Source organism: Furipterus horrens, unplaced genomic scaffold, assembly GCF_987537825.1.
Source record: "Furipterus horrens unplaced genomic scaffold, mFurHor1.1.pri manual_scaffold_7, whole genome shotgun sequence".
Lineage (NCBI taxonomy): Eukaryota > Metazoa > Chordata > Mammalia > Chiroptera > Furipteridae > Furipterus > Furipterus horrens.
This window is the reverse complement of record NW_028327177.1, coordinates 83,161,896-83,178,871: the sequence shown is the minus strand read 5'-3', so window position 1 is coordinate 83,178,871 and position 16,976 is coordinate 83,161,896. Positions and strand designations below refer to the sequence as shown.

Below are 16,976 nucleotides of genomic sequence, written 5' to 3'. Positions count from 1 at the left end.
AGAAACATATAATCTTCCAAAACAGAATAAAGAAGCACACAGCCTGACTAGATCAATAACAACTAGTAAAATTGAATCAGTAATCAAAAAGTGCCTGGCACACAAAAGCCCTGGACCAGATGGCTTCACAGGTGAAATTAACCAAATATTTAGGGAAGAGCTAACTCCTATTCTTCTCAAACTATTCCAAAAAATTCAAGAGGAAGCAAGACTCTCAAATTCTTTCTGTGGAGCCAACAGTATTATCCTAATTCAAAAATCAGGGAAAGACACAACTAAGAAAGAAAACTGCAGGCCAATATCACTGATGAACATAGGTGCTAAAATCCTCAACAAAATATTGGAAACCAAATCTAGCAATACATTAAAAAGATCATACAGCATAATCAAATGGGATTCATGCCAGGAATGCAAGGATAGTATAATATTCACAAATCAATAAACGTAATACACCACATAAACAAATGAAAGACAAAAATCACATAATCATATCAATAGATGCTGAAAAACTTTTGATAAAATTTAGCACCCATTTATGATAAAAACACTCAGCAAACTGGGACTAGAGGGAGCATACCTCAACATCATAGAGGTCATATACGAGAAACCTACCACCAACATTATATTCAAATGGCAAAATCTAAAAGCTTTCCCCCTAAGATCAGGAACAAAACAAGGGGGTTAACTATCACCACTTTTATTCGCATAGTATTGGAGTTGTAGCCATAGTGATCAGACAAGGAAAAGAAATACAAGGCATCCAAATTGGAAGGAAGGAAGAAAGACTCTCATTTGCAGATGACATGACAGTGTACATAGAAAACCCTATAGTCTCCTTCAAAAAAATATTGACAAAATAAGTGATTTTGGCAAAATAGTGGAATATAAAGTCAATACTCAGAAATTGAATTCCCTGGCTGGTTTGGCTCAGTGGATTGAGCGTCGGCCTGCGAGCTAAGTGTCGCTGGTTCGATCTTCCAGTCAGGGCACATCAGAGAAGGAAAACTCTGACTCCAAAAAACCTCCGCTGCCTTGCAGCATACCTCTTCAGGGGAAAGGCTAAGGGAGTAAACCCCGACAGAAAGTCCGGAGCTGGAGTCCCTAAGGCGGTTTGACGTTGTAGTCAACACCGGCAACTCCTGCGGCGCACCTGAAACCAAGCTGTATTGACTCCATCTTTCCCTTGGACCCTTCAGCTGCGAAGAGAGGGGGGGTCTGCTGCATGGGCAACAGCAGACCCTCCATATCACCCTGCCTAGGCTCTGTAGCTTCAGCTTCACTGGAGAGGACACTCCAGCGTCATCGCAAGATGTCGATTCAACACGGGAGGAGACAGATACCGTGTCACTCCCGAGTCGGACTGCACAACCATTCTCGGCGGTGCAGATAGACTCTTAAGAAGCTACACCATCGTCTCTCGAGACGGACGGCTGCCGACGACGACGACGACTCAGAAATTGAAAAAATTGTACACCAACAATGAAATATCAGAAATAGAAACTAGGAAAAAATCCTAATTACTAGAGCAACAAGAAAAATAAAGTACCTGAGAATAAACCTAACCCATCAGGTAAAAGACCTATACTCAGAAAACTACAGAACTTGAAGAAAGAAATTAAAGAACATAGAAAAAAAATGGAAGCATATACCATGTTCATGGAGTAGAAGAATTAACATCATTAAAATATCCATACTACCTAAAGCAATCTATAGATTCAACACAATTCCTATTAAAGTACTAATTACATATTTGATAGAATTAGAACAAATGTTTCAAAAATGTATGTGGAACCTAAAATGACCCTAAATAGCAATCTTGAGAAAGAAGAACAAATAGGAGAGATCACAGTACCTAATATCAAACTATATTACTAGGCCACAGTAATCAAAACAGTCTGATACTGCCATAAGAATAGACACATAGATAAATAGAACAGAGAGCCTAGAAATAATTCTAGGCCTCTATGACCAATTAATATTTGACAAAGGGGGCAGGAACATAAAATGGAGTAAAAATAACCTCTTCAAAAAATGGTGTTTCAAGATCTAGACAGGTGCATGCATACAAATGAAACTAGACCATCAGCTTACACTATATACCAGAATAAACTCAAGATGGATAAAAGACAAATATAAGTCATGACACCATAAAATCCTAGAGGAACACATAAGCAGTAAAATTTCAGATATCCCATGCAGCAATATTTTTGCTAATATATATTCTAGGGCAAGGGAAATAAGGGAAAGAATAAACAAATGGGACTACATCAAATTAAAAAACTTCTGCTAAGCTAAAGAAAACATCAGCAAAATGAAAAGGGAAACCAGCTGTATGGGAAATATATTTGCGAATGATACCTCAGAAAAGGGTTTTGTCTCCAAAATATATAAAGACTTATATGATTCAACACCAGAAAGATAAACAGTCCATTTAAAAATGGGCAAAGGAACTGCATAGACACCTCCCCAAGGAGGACATACAGAGGGTCCATATGCATATGAAAGGATGCTCAACATCACTAGCCACCGGAGAGATGCAAATTAAAACCACAATGAGATACCACATTACACCAGTCAGAATGGCCATCATTAACAAATCAACAAACAACAGATGTTGGTGAGTTTGTGGAGAAATGGCAACCCTAGTGCATTGTTGGTGGGAATGCAGATTGGCTCAGCCACTGTGGAAAACAGTATGGAATTTCCTCAAAAAACTAAAAATAGAGCTACCTTTTGACTCAATGATTCCACTGCTGGGATTATAGCCAAAGTATCTTGAAACACCAATTCAAAAGCACCTACGCACCCTTATGTTCATACCACTGTTATTTACAACAGTCAAATACCAGAAACAGACTAAGTGCCCATTAGTAAATGAGTAGATCAAAAAATTGTGGTACATTTATACCATGAAATACTATGCAGTGTAAAGAGAGAGTGAACTCCTATCTTTTGTGACAACATGGATCAAACTGAAGAGTATTATGCTAAGTAAAATAAGCCAGGCAGCAAAAGACAAATGCCAATGATCTCACCTATAATTGGAACCTAATGGACAAAAGAAACAAATGAGTGAAATAGAACCAGAGGCATGGAAACAAGAAAAAGACTGACAGCGACCAGATGGGAGGGAGGAGGGGGAGAAGGTGGAAAGAAGGGGAAGGGTCTATCAAGTAATTATTGTAAATGACCCATGGACATGGACGACAAGGTGGGGATTGACTGTGGGAGAGGGAGGGAGGTGGGTGGGGCAGGGGAAAGCAATGGGGGAAAGATGGGATAACTGTAATAGAACAACAATTAAAAAATGGGAAAAAATATGCAGGGTGGGGTGAGCAGGATTCCAGAGGGTGGGGCAAGTGGTTTCCCACAGGGTGGGATAATTGTTTTTTCTCCTGGGTGAAGCTTCTCTTCTCAGGAAAAATGGCTGCTGCAGTATGGAAGTATGTCCTAGCACTGGGAACCCAGCAGCTGTTCCCCTACACATATCCCCAAATCTTCCCACTCCAGACTCTCCTCCCTGACTCCAGATTATACTGCCCTCTCTTTGCCTGAACTCATGGTAAATGGCTGTGAATGTGTAACCCATGCGTTGGCTCCTTAGAACAAAGGAAAGAAAAAGTGTCTTTGTTTCCAGTGGGATCTCTAGCACAGCAGGCAAAACGCCCTAGGTCTTTCACCCCTGAATGCTACATGGGCAGGTGATCCTGGCAAGGCGCTCTGTGCTTGGGAGCCTGGTCTGGGGTCTGGGCTTCACTCCTCTCTATGAAAAGCTTCCACAGCCATGCTGCAACCTCGGCCCACCACCTGTGAAGGAGGTGCTGGTCTCTTTTTGTGTCCCTGCCCTTTATACTGCCTGTCCTTGGTTGGGTGTCTCCTCTTCAGGTAGTCTTCAGATGTTTATTTTGGATGCCTGAACCCGATTTTATTTTTATTTTCAGTTTGGGATGCAGTGTGAGACAGACCCTCCTATTCTGTAACTATCTTGCCTCCCACCAAGATAAGTAGATTTAAATGTTTCTAAGGACCTTACATTTTCTGGAAGAAAATAAAATCAGTAAATATTAATAGTAGACTTTCGTAAGTCAACGATGAATCTTATATGTGTTATAATGACTAAGATTATTACTAAAAGGAAAGGTACTTATAATTTCCAAACAAAAAAAAAGAAAAAAGAAAATGATTGAAAAAAAAATACCAATTAGAAAGACTAGACTATATAGGGTAAAAAAATAAAATGCACATATAGTGATGTTAAATTTAACTTAAATATACAATAATGACATTAAATCTAGAATTAATTGTTCCAATTAAAGATAAAGTTTTCCGGACTTGCTAAACAATTTGTGCTATTTATAGTAAAAAAAAAAAAGTCAAACTTAAAAAGAATAAAAAAGCTCTGATCAATGCTGTTCAGTTGGTTGGACATCAGCCTGCAAAGCAAAACATCACATATTCCATTCATGGTCAGGGCACATACCTGGGTTGTGGGTTCAGTCCCAGGTCAGGGCATGTGAGAGAAGCAATTGATAGATGTTTCTCTCTCAGACTAATGTCTCTCTCCCTCTCTTTCTCTTTTTCTTCCCCTGTCTCTAAAAATAATAACTAACTAAATAAATCTTTAAAAACATATATATATATGTCAACCTAAATGTAAGGATGGACATACGCTTCTTGACATTCACAGTGTTCTACAAGGTGTACATTATTAACACTATATGACAGATAAAAAATTTGCTCAGATTCCCAGTCAAAGGGGGTGGGAGCGAAACTTGGACCCTAGTGTTTCCAACTAAATGACTCTGACTTAAAAATATATATATACAGGCCTCCAAATTACATGATATCTTAGACAGGAACATATATTTTTCTTTTAAAATATAAATTGTTCCTTGTTATATTATAATGTTCTGTTCTTAAATTACCCCCAAATTGTAATAAATGAATTATTGGCTTAGTATGCTCAGGTTACTATAACAAAGTACTTCAGACTGGTTGGTTTAAACAACAAAAGTCTGTTTTTCACAGTTCCAGAAGTTGGAAAGTCCAAGATCAATGCACTAGCCCATTCACTGCCTGGAGAGAGCCCTTCTCCTTCCTGGCCTGTAGGCAGCTGCCTGCTTTCAATGTCCTTTCATGATGGAGAGAGAAAGCTCTGGTCTCTCTTCTTTTTCCTAAAGTACATTCATTTCATCATGTGGCTCCACCCTCATGACCTCATTTAAACCTACTCAGCTCCCAAAGGCCCCCATCGCCAAAGTCCATGTTGAGGATGAGATTTCAACATATGAATTTTGAGAGGACACAAACATCCAGTCCATAACAGTTAAAAAAGAATTCAACACTTAACTATCATTTTGCACTAATCCCCTATTTTTACATGAAGTGATTTTTAACCTGTTAGGACTAGAGGAGACAACTAAAGTTTGTCTAAATCATTGCCTAATCTTTAAGTTCAAATGACAAATAATTCTATAAAGTGTTGAGAGTGAAAAATTGTTCCTCTAATAAGAAATGTAGTCAGTATTTCCAAGATATCTAATTACTCAGCAGTTAAAAATCCTTATAATCTTACTGTTCTTTGTATGACACTCATGGAAAAAATCTTAAGTATACAAACTAACATTTATATGGTACATATATTATGGCCAAATTTAATTTTCCATATCTGTAAAATGTCTTCAGTGACTATTATCTTTTAATATTTAAGATGATATACTAATTATAAAAAATAACATTTTAATCTAGATTATCATTCAAAAGCAGCAATAAATTAATTTGTTAGGCAAAACTAGAAAGAGAAAAAAGATTAAATGAAGAGAAAAATTTACTCTTCTTATTTGAAAAAGTTTAAACCTGATGGAGTAGTACAATGAATTCCCACAAACTCTTTACTTCAAATTACCAAAAGGTCAACATTTTTCCACTTTCGCTTTATTTCTTTATGTATATATACTTTTATACTTATTTGTGCATAGCCATTTCAAAATATTTTTCAGGAATCATGAGCCTTCGCTCCTAAAGTCTTGAGTCTGTATTCTCTTAGAACAAAGATATTTACTTAATAAAGAAAGCCCAGAGAATATAAAGAACAAAGGGCTGGTATTCACCAAGAACAGGTGGGAAAGGGGCTGATTTATTTTTACTTTGGTGAATAATTTGCATAGAATTAAATTTAACCTGTGATTGCAGGAACCTAATAAATGAAAGAATTCCAAAGTGGGTTTAGGTAAGCTAAGTTTTGCCACTCTGAAGCTGCCTTTTCGGATATTGATTTTAAGCTGTTTCTTAAAACACAAGACTTAGAAAGAAACTTTGACCCTCCCCACTTTCCTGCCCAAGAGATTCAGAAAGAGGAAACAACTTCAGGAAGGAGATGTTACGTTGTTCTCCTTAGCCTCGTTTGCATTAAGTGAGATAAACAACAGGGCTTTAGGCAGGTGCCTGTTAACTAGATACCCATTGTGTCCCATTATTTCTGAGTCACCTGGCAAGGATTTTCCTGCCATGTGTGTTCTGCTCTTTCTTAACTACCTGCAAATCGCCCATTCTCATGTCTGAAATCTAATACCCCATTCTCCCCCATTTCTTCTTTATCCAAAAATATTCTATATACCCAAAGTTGCCTCAGTGTCTTTGGAATTTTCATGTCCAAGTGAAACTTTTATTTCCTCCTGTGTATCAGTCTCTGTTAATATGATTATTTTCCTGGCCTAGGAGAATTTAGAAGGTTGGACTAAAGGTATTAATACTTTTTTTTATCCCCCACACTTGAGTAATTAAGGAAGGGTTTGGATTGTATTTGCACTACAAACTTTGACCCCCTGAGTATTCAGTAAACTAATACAGGTGGAAAAAGTAGCAATTTATTGATGTGGTAAGTTCTAAATATAGTTGAAGTTTCCTTAAACTGTTTCTGAGACACCAAGCTGGGTGCACTCTTATAAATGATTATATTGGTTCCTTCTCAGCCATCAGAATTAACAGACTGCTGGTCAGGATTTGCCCTCTGATTCACAGAGTAGCAACCCACAAATATCCTCTGCCAAGTATCACATCTCCTTCTAGAGCCAGTCATTCTGCAAGGTTCAGGTTTGAAGCTCAGAGAGTAGGGAACAAAACTTACCATCTGACAACTATATAACTTTAAACCCAAATTCAAACACAAGTTAATGCTGAAAGTAAAAGTTTCCTCATTGTGGCTTGCTTTTAGCTTCCAGCCTTTAAGCATAAAAATTGCTTCCATGTGCCTTTCTTGCCTCTGCATTCATTTAGGTTTGACAAAGCTCTTCTCACAAACTCAATTAGCACCGATGAGTTTTACCACACTCATTTTCCCTGGACACTTAAGGTAGATCATTTCCCGACTGCTCCTGTCACAGTAGACTGTTCTTAGAGAAGGGTGCTCCTGCCAAGGTCTCACGAGAACACTCACATCAAGCTCATCCATGCTCAGCATCTACTTATATCAGGTTATATCATGCCACATTTTTTAAAATTGGGACTTAACATTCCTTAATCAAGTTGGCAGATAGATTTGTGGTACTGTGCATTTTGAAGAGCAAAGTTTTATGTTTGAATTTCAGTCTTTTTGAAAATATTGTCAGCTCTGTCAAGTGGATCTCAAAGTGGATGGAGCAGACTCGCACTTCTGAGTGAAGAAGATACCATATACCCAAATGAACATGGCATGTGCAGTAGCAGAGCACACGTGGACTTTCTGCCATGAGCATTGTACATATAATCACAACTGCAGACATTTCAAAGGCATAATTTTCATTTCAGTGAGTTTAGGAGTATGTGTGTGAGAAAAGTGTAAAAATTACAGTACAAATTTTCTCAACCTTGATTTTATCATCATTTGGAGTTAGATACTTCTTTTTTTTTGTGCAGCACTGTTCTATTATTTGTAGGATATTTTTGCAGAATCCTAGCCTCTGTATGTTAGGTGCCAGTAGCGACACTCACAGCCTAAAATGTTACAACAAAAAATATCTCTAGACATTCCCAAATGTCCCCTGGGAGACAAGTCATCCTGGTGGAGAGGCCTTGCAATAGATGGCTTCGGTTTTCTTTTCCATTGTGATTGGAGTAAACTAATCTTAGTAACTGCTGGTTTGTTTTAATGTCCCAGTCACTAGGAGTAGGCACTAGTTTTTGTTTATTCCTGCATCACTGAGAGTGTCTATCACAGTCCTTGTCATTGATGCTGATTCCCAAATATTTCTGGCTTTCTTACTGACAATGGTAGAACTGAAATCCCCATGCTATTTGCAGTTAGGAGCAGCTACAGGACATTTTTTTTTTCTTCTTGTCAATAAAACTTCAGTTTAAGAGCCACTATACAATTTACCACACACTTGCTCTCCTTCTGTTGTGGTAACCAAGAACATCAGAGATGGTGATAGTTCCATCAGTCTGGGCTTCTGAGTGATTGACATGAGCAGAGCCCTGCCAGCCCAGGTTAGACAAAAGCATGAATGAAAATAAAATTTTGATGATTTAGGCTACTGGAATTATGAATCTTTTTGTAATCACAGAATATTTTAGTCTATCCTGATACATACACGCTGGTTTTAGTGTCACATATTTGGATCAGGCATCTATGAAGGTGGATGAGTTCCTCTTAACCTTGGCAAAGCTGGAGATCACAAATGAGCCTCTGTCACAAAACTGAGCTGGTAGCTTCCTGCCTAGATTTAACCCTGGTTAATGAAAACTGGTTAATATGCCATGAAGAATAAAATAATCATTATAATAATTATCTGAAAAAGTGAACTGAGTTTCACTTTAATATCAGAGTATAGTATTATTAATAAGTGATATTTACTAAGTATTTTCTCTGTGCCAGTCACTGGACTATGTACTTTGCACAAATCTACATAAATTATCTCCTTCATTCCTTATAAATATTGTCTGAGATAAATGCTCTTATTAGTCAAATTTTAGACCTGAGGAAACTAAAGAGACCAAAGTTTTGCCACCCTAAAGCCTTTCTGGGATATTAATTTTAAGCCATTTGGTAAGAAACGAGACTTAGAGGGAGACTTGACCTTTCCCCCACTCCTGCCCAAGAGATTCAGACAGAAAAACCTGCTTCAGGAAGGAGATGTTAGAATGTTGACTTGCCTAATTTAAATTAAGCGTGGCAAGTAGAGGGCTTCAGGCAGGTACCTGTTAGCTAGATACCCACTGTCTCCCATTGTTTCCCAGTTGCCTACAAGAATTTTTCCTACCATGTATATCCTGTTCTTCCTCAACTACCTGTAAATCATCCATCCTTGCTTCTGCAATCTAAGACTCTATCTCTGCCCCCTTTTCCTTTGTTTAAAAATGTCTTATATACCCAATGTTGCCTCTCTTATTTTGGAATTTTCAAGCCCATGTGAATTTACCTTGAGCATATTAAACTTGATTTCCTCCTGTAAGTCAGTCTTTGTGTATTTGATTATTTCTCCAGCCGAGAACTTAGAAGACTAAAGTATTAATTATTTTTAGCCCTCACAAAAAGCATGAAAAAGTTACTCACTTGCTCTAGGTTAGATTCAACAATAATTTGGACTGGGGTAGTCTGAATTCAGAGCCTGTTTTCCCTAGAAAACCAGGTTCCTGTACACATGTAGACATACACGCAAAATTAGGACTAGATGTTGTCTAAAAAGGTGACCTTGAGAAATGGTTCAAAAAAATAGTCATATATTTGAAATTGTTACCAGACAGGAGACCTGGCCCTGAGTGGGGCTGCCTAGGGCCAGCTATGTATCGTGTGCGTTCTTAACTTCATTTAGGAAAGATTTCACAACATGACTCCAGGTGACCATGAGAGTTTGAGGGTATATTAATTAAAGCTGAGGGCAGTGAAACAAGGAAGGAAGGAAGGAAGGAAGGACTTAGGATGGAAGAAGCAGGAGAGCCTAAGCTGGACTACTTTGGTTCTCTAAAAATGTTATAGGAAACAAATGAGCCTAGGTGGGGCTGCTTTGGGTCACTGAGAAGTTAGAGAAAAAGGGACTTTGGGGACAGGGTAAGGGGATTAACCCGGGGTGAGCTGCTGCTGCTGCCCATTGCTCCCCTGGTTGCAAGTCTTGTGGGGACCCTTAGAGTTCAGGAGATGTAGAAGAAGAGGGAGAAAAGAAAAGCACAGGTATGCTCCCCAGAGAGAGAGCAGGAGCTGGGTCTTGATGTTTTTATCTCTATCTTGCAGGCTGGAATATTATGGGAGGTCTCAGGGGAGAGCTTCAGAAGAATATTCATCAATTCTCCAGTTGTGCTTCTTCAAGGTCGTGGTCTCTACTGATTGGTCAGTGCCAGGGCAGGCTGTTATTAGTCATTGCAGCTCGTTCTGGCATCACCCCCCTGGTTTTGCTGCTTTTCTGGGCCTGAGGCTAAAATACAATTGAGGCCTACATGTTTTCTCTAGCGAGAAGCCTTTCTGTATCTGGCTGTAAATTGCTCAGTCGGTTTGTTCAACTATCTGTCCTAGTTTCCCTATTCCACTTGTCATGGCTTACTGGCCTCATTATGACACAAAATCAGTTAAAATGTGGCCTTTCTCCATAGGTTATGATAGACTGAGTTGGTCAATTCTACTCTATTTAAGTGAATACAATTCTTTTTTAGGGATTAAACTATGTATGCAAGATAGCTCCATGTAAGAGAGTTGTGTTGTATACCTAATGTGCTAAGTGTTATAATTTTGATTCCAGACCCACAGAAAGCATTCTGTCACAATTAGGAGGCTTGATTTCTATATCATATTAATGTGCTATCTTTAAGACTTAAACCCAGCCTTTGCCAGTGTGACTCAGTTGGTTGGAGCATTGTCTCATACACCAAAAGGTTGAAGGGTTTGGTTCCTGATCAGGGCACATACCTAGCTTGCAGGTTCAATTTCAAGTCATGGTGTGTATGGTAGGTAACCAGTCAATGTTTTTCTTTCACATCGATGGTTTTCTCTCTTGTGGGTGACAGGTAGGCGTGGTTTGAAAGACTTTGACAACCACTGTGTGGAGACCCACCCAAAAACAGGAACTTGGGACTTAACCAGCAGGTTTCTTATCTTTCATGCTTGCTCTGAATCCCCCCCTCTGGGGGATTATAAAGATAGAATAGAAATACAAAGTTGCTTTTAAGGAAAGGGGAACCTGCTCTGTTTTTCTATGTATAGCCTCAAATCCTTGTCAGTAAAATGTGAAGAAGAGAATGATTAAGTAAGAGAAAATGTTTCTGACCTTGTGTAAAATACCTGGGCGTTTCAACCCTGTATTGATCTGCATTTCCCTTTCACTCCCTACCATTTGGGGAAGGGCTGCATGTTTTCCTTATGCATTTCCCCATGTAGAAAGTAGATAAAAACCCTGGCTAATAAAGAAGCGAGGGCGGTTTTCCTCAGAGAAAACCCCTTCCCTTCCTTCCTCAGATGGAGAGTGTCTGAATAGTTTCTTCATCCACTCCGAGGGATCCAGAGTTTCTCTCATTCTCTCCCTTTCCCTCTCTCTAAAGTCAATAAGCATATTTTAAACAAATAAAAAAAAAACAAAACCTTAAACCCAGGAAAGTAGCTAATCTCCAAAAATGGACCCCAAGCATCCATGCCTCCTGGGTATTCATGTCCTTGTGCTGGACCCTCACTATCCTCATATGATGACCCAGTGACCCCCACCCTGTATATAACACCGTATAGTTAATGAATAGACTTTGGATAATTGTTTACCTCACAACTTTTTGTTTACTATACTTTCCTTTAAAGTATTACTCATTTGAGTTTCTTTATATTTTGAGATTCTCTCAGTTTTTATTAATATTAAACACTTGTTGGAGAGACAAGGAGGAAAGAGGAGAGAAAAGATAAACTGTTGGAAAGCTTTGCAAACTCATTCATGTATTAATTCACAAATTACTACAAGCTTAGTGGTTTTAAACAACACAAATTATTTTACAGTAACTAGATATCAAAAATCCTAAAATGAAAAATGTTGGCAGCACTGCCTTGCTTAGCAGACTCTAGGGGAGAATCTAGTACTTTGCCTTTTCTAACTTCTAGAGGTCATCTGTATTCCTGGCCTCATGCCCCCTCCCTTACTCACCCTCAAATTGTGTCTTCACCCTATGCTTGTGATTGCATTGGGTCCATTTAGATAATCCAGGATAATCTCCCCACCTCAAAATCCCTAATTTAATCATATCTGCAAAGTCTCTTTTGCTGTATAAGGTAATACACTCACAGGTTCTAGGAATTAGGAAAGGGATATCTTTGTGCAGCTATTATTCTGTCTACTATATCCACTTACTATTTGATATATTTGTTACAGAAACAGGGGAGTCCAAAACAAAACCCAGAGTTTGCGGCTGGGAGATAGGAAAAAGGAAGCAGCTTTCAGAATGCCTCCACATGCCTGAGGCTGGTGGCTGGTGTCTTTCATTATGCAAAATTGCTTGGATGCTTCCAGGGCCTCAGGTGGATGGGAGGAGTTTTGAACCAGGGGACGGTATGGAAAGCACACAGAGCCTATGTGGGGTTCTGTGAATGGTCAGAACTGTTGGCAGCACCCACTGCGTCAGAGGACGCAGTCAGGGATATATAGGCAGCTGCGAACACTTTAGGGGGACGGCGTGCTCTGGGGCTGTCTCCCTCGCTGGTGGGTGTTCGCAGGGGTGCTCTGGAGAAGGAGAGGAGATCCATGAGGTTTACAGAAAGAAGACAGTTTGCAAGGAGGCTGAGAATCCCGGCGGTTTTGTATTAAGGGCTGAAGGGCACCACAGCACAGAAAGGACCTCCCCAATCAGATTGAATGATTGGCAGCCACTGGTAAAACTGAACTGTGTTTGGGAAGTAGGGAAACAGTGTTTCTGACCTTCCTAAAACTGACTAGGTTTGGTAGGGGGGAGGCAAGGATATGTGTAACTGTTAAATAAACAATTTTTTTTCACTCAACTGAAGAATTAAGAGTTGTAATTCTGGCGGTGGGCAATCAGACCCCTAAGTAAAGAGCCCATGGGTTTGTTTTCAATTGGAGCAGCCCAGGGGTTCTGTAACATATTCATTTATGCAATTAATATGTGAACATTTATTCAGCACCTAGCATACATCAGACAGTGAGATTGGTGATAGGAATGTAAAAAGAAAGAATAACTGACCAAATGTACACAAAACAACATGCATAGACCTTAAAAATAGTACAGAGTGGAAAAAATAAAATGAGACCCACAGCACAATATCATTATATAAATCACAAGGGCACATAATGCATATTCTATTTTTAATGTCTACTGTAATTGAAAACTTAAAATATAAAATATAAAAATACATATTCTATTCTATTTGAATCTACATCAAACACATTTTAATGGTTGTGTATAAAGTGGAAAAGAATGGGAATAGAGAAAGGAGTAGAGAGGGTAATACATATATAACACAAAAGATGGGACTCATAGACCAAGGATAATATTCTGTTAAGGGTACAATAAATGATTAAATGACCTCTGTGCAATGGGTAGTTAAAATGAAGATAAACAAAACACTTTTAAATGATGAGCATAATATGTTGATGTAAACTGTAATAGAGACATTAACAAAGTGGGAGAACTCATAACACAAAGGAGCACAGAAGAGACAGAAACATGTGGTAAAACAGTGGTTTTTGATTTGGAATAATTTCCCCCAAGGGACATTTGACAATCTCTGGGGACATTTTTGCTTGTCACATCTTAGTGGGAGATGCTGCTGGTATCTAGTGAGTTGAGAACAGACATGCTGTTCAGTATCTGATCATGCACAGTTAGTCCCTATGACAAAGTTATCTGGCTGCAAATGTGAATAGTGCTGAGATTAAGAAACCCTGTGGGAGAAAAACCAGAAATAAAATTAAATATCCCTGAAATTATTATGGTAGGTCATATATTTTCTTTATAAACATTTTATTGTCTTGGGAATAAAAGTACAATCGACTCCTCCATGAACTGCTGTTCTTGTGTCTCATGCTGAAGATTACTGCCCACTGATATTTCTTCCCCTCAGCCTTTTAAAAATATGTTTATTAATTTTACAGAGAGAGATAGGGAAAGAAAGAGAGAAACATCGATGTGAGAGAGAAACATCAATTGATTACCTCCTATATGCACCCTGACCAGGGATGGGACCCACAACCTAGTATAGGCCTTGACTGGGATTGAACCTGTAAACTTTCGGTCTATGAAATAATGCCCAGCTAACTTAGCCACACTAGCCAGGGTCCCCTTAGCCTTTTTAATGATTCCATGAGTTAAAAAAAATTCAGATCATGAATGAGATTAGAAAAAATCCCTAATCATTATTAATTCCATTAGTAGCATTTGGATTATAACCTAATCCTCAAACAGGGAAGGGTGTCGATGTCTCACATTTTGATGGTGGCTTTGGCTCTCTCATTCATTCTAAGTTTAAATATGATTGAATAACTTAAGAATCCAGGAGTTTTATTCAGGGTCTCCAGTCTTGTACAATAATTCAATTTTGCAGTAGAATCGTGTAGTCAACCACATAAATAATAATAATATATGTATACAATATATAATATTTATAATATATACTAAGCATTTCACGTACTTAATGAAAAAATAAAAATTAATTTAGATAAATTACTATACCTCTAAACTATCAATTTAGTCTGACAAAGACAAATTACTTTAACTGTGACTATTTCTTTGCTAGCTTTTTCTTTCTTCCATTTTTTGTGATATAAAAGTATGTCAAACCTATACCAGTAGTACCGTCTATCAATGACAGATACTCACAGATACTAATTAACCATGTGTTTGGCACAGAACATGTTTAATAAAGAAAAAATTTTACAACATCTTATTTTCAATACTCTTGCTCATTCTCAGGGACCTTTATATACTGTAATCAAAAGACAGTTGACTTTGGAGACAAAGATCCCTATATGACTATGGGCAAGTTATTTAAATGTAGTCTCATTAGGTGTAACACTGTTCTTATAAAATTTAATTAAAACATGAAATTAAGCAAAATAACATAGATGACACATAGCTATTAATGCCCTTTTCTTGTTCAATTTCTGAATTAAGCCCCATTAATATCAAAGTATGGATGAGTTAATGCTTTATACCTCAGGTCAAACCAAGACAAAGCATATATAAATAGGTAAGAACATACTCTATTGCTTTCGTGAATACTTCTATGGTGTATCCTCCTTTGATGCACAGCTTAAGTCCCACACCAGGTGAAAAGAATCTCTTATCTCTTCTGAAATCCTTAATATTAACTTTTAGAAACACTTATTTTATGTTAAGTAGGGCTGCCCTCAGCTCTTATTTTTTAGGTGATTTTCATATGAGCATGTTTTTATCTCCAAGGAGAAATCATAAAGAAATCATAAAGTTCTTGAGGTTAGAACTGCAGAGGTCCACTTATACATGATTTTTTTCAATAAATACAGTAAATGTATGTTCTGTTCCTTATGATTTTTTTTCAGAGTTCAGCTTTTTATTGAATGTGTTGCAAAAGAGGTGTAGTCAAAAAAGATCAAAGCCCATGCAATTATCAGACTCCTTGGATTCTTTTTTCTTTGCTTTCACTTTCTTCTTCTCAGCTGCAGCAGCAGTGTTTGAGGGGGCAGGATCTCCTGCTGGTGCAGCACTAGCTGCTGGGGCAGGTCCACCAGCTCTTACATTGAAGATGAGGCTCCCAATGTTGACATTGGCCAGAGCCTTTGCAAACAAGCCTGGCCAGAAAGATTCAACAATTAAGGGCTGCTTTAATGAGGGCATTGGTCTTATCTTTCTTCACCTCATCCTCATGCAGGATAAAGGCCAGGTAGATACAGGTGAGCTCAGAGGAGGAGGCCATGGTGTGGTTGAGTGCTGGGTGAGCGCTGTTGGTGCTAACCACTGGATGAAGTGAGGGCCTCACCCCAAGGGGGCCTTAGTTTCCTCAGAAGGACCAAGCACCTTAGCAGCAGCTGGCGAAATGGACCCTTATGATTTCCTTAATAACATTTTCTTTTGTCTAGCTTACTTTAATGTAAGAATGAAGTATATAATACATATATCTAATGTGTTAATTGACTGTTTATGTTGTTAGTAAGGCTGTATCAACACTAGGATACTAGTACATTCGGCCTTCCGCTTCCACAGATTCCCAATCGTAGACTGAAAATACTTTTTATTCAGATCATCAGTAGTTTGTATCTGCAGATGCAAAACCCACAGAAACGAAGGATCAACTGTTTCTGGGGCATGAAGTGAGGTGTGGACTTTTGACTTAGCCCTGATTTGTTTAAGGTCAACTATATATGTACACACCTTAGTTTACCCAGGTTGCCATAACAGAATACCATACACTGGATGGCTTATAAACAACAGAAATTTCTTTCTTGCAGTTCTGCAGACTAGGAAGTCCAAGTTAAAGGCATTGGAAGATTTAGTTTCTAGTGAGGGCCCATTTCCTGATTCAGATGCTGTCTTCTCACTTTGTCATCATATGGTGGAAGCTCTCTTGTAGTCTCTTTTATAAGGGTACTAATTCCATTTATGAGGGCTCCATTCTCAAGCCTAATCACTTCCCAGAGGACCCACTTCCTAATACCAACAAAATGGAGATAAGTTTTCAATATAAATTTTGAAGGGACATAAACATTCAGTCTCTAACTCTATTTGTATTTATACGTATTGATTTTGATATCAGAAATGCGGCTTTATATAGTACCTGCCTAGAATAAAGGATGAGAGTGCTGTAATATATATTTTTGAGGAATCAAAAATCCTTGCCAGTAGTTTTGCAGTCTCTTTTTACACATATATGCTAAATTTCAAATACTTAAAAGACAAATTAATGTTTTAATATCCCCAGTAAGATCAAATTTAGTTATTCACAAAATGTAATCTAGTTATTTCCATGTTGAAACTTCAAATCACCTCAAGGGGAATAAAAATTAAAATAATATAAAGGTCAGTAACATCCAAGCAGTAAGCCTGAT

General features: G+C 38.2%; 1 pseudogene; it reads right to left on the bottom strand.

The window, feature by feature from the left end:
• Window positions 1–15,513: 15,513 nt before the first annotated feature.
• On the bottom strand, window positions 15,514–15,847 carry LOC150004718 (large ribosomal subunit protein P1 pseudogene; annotated as a pseudogene).
• Between the last annotated feature and the right edge of the window lie 1,129 nt (window positions 15,848–16,976).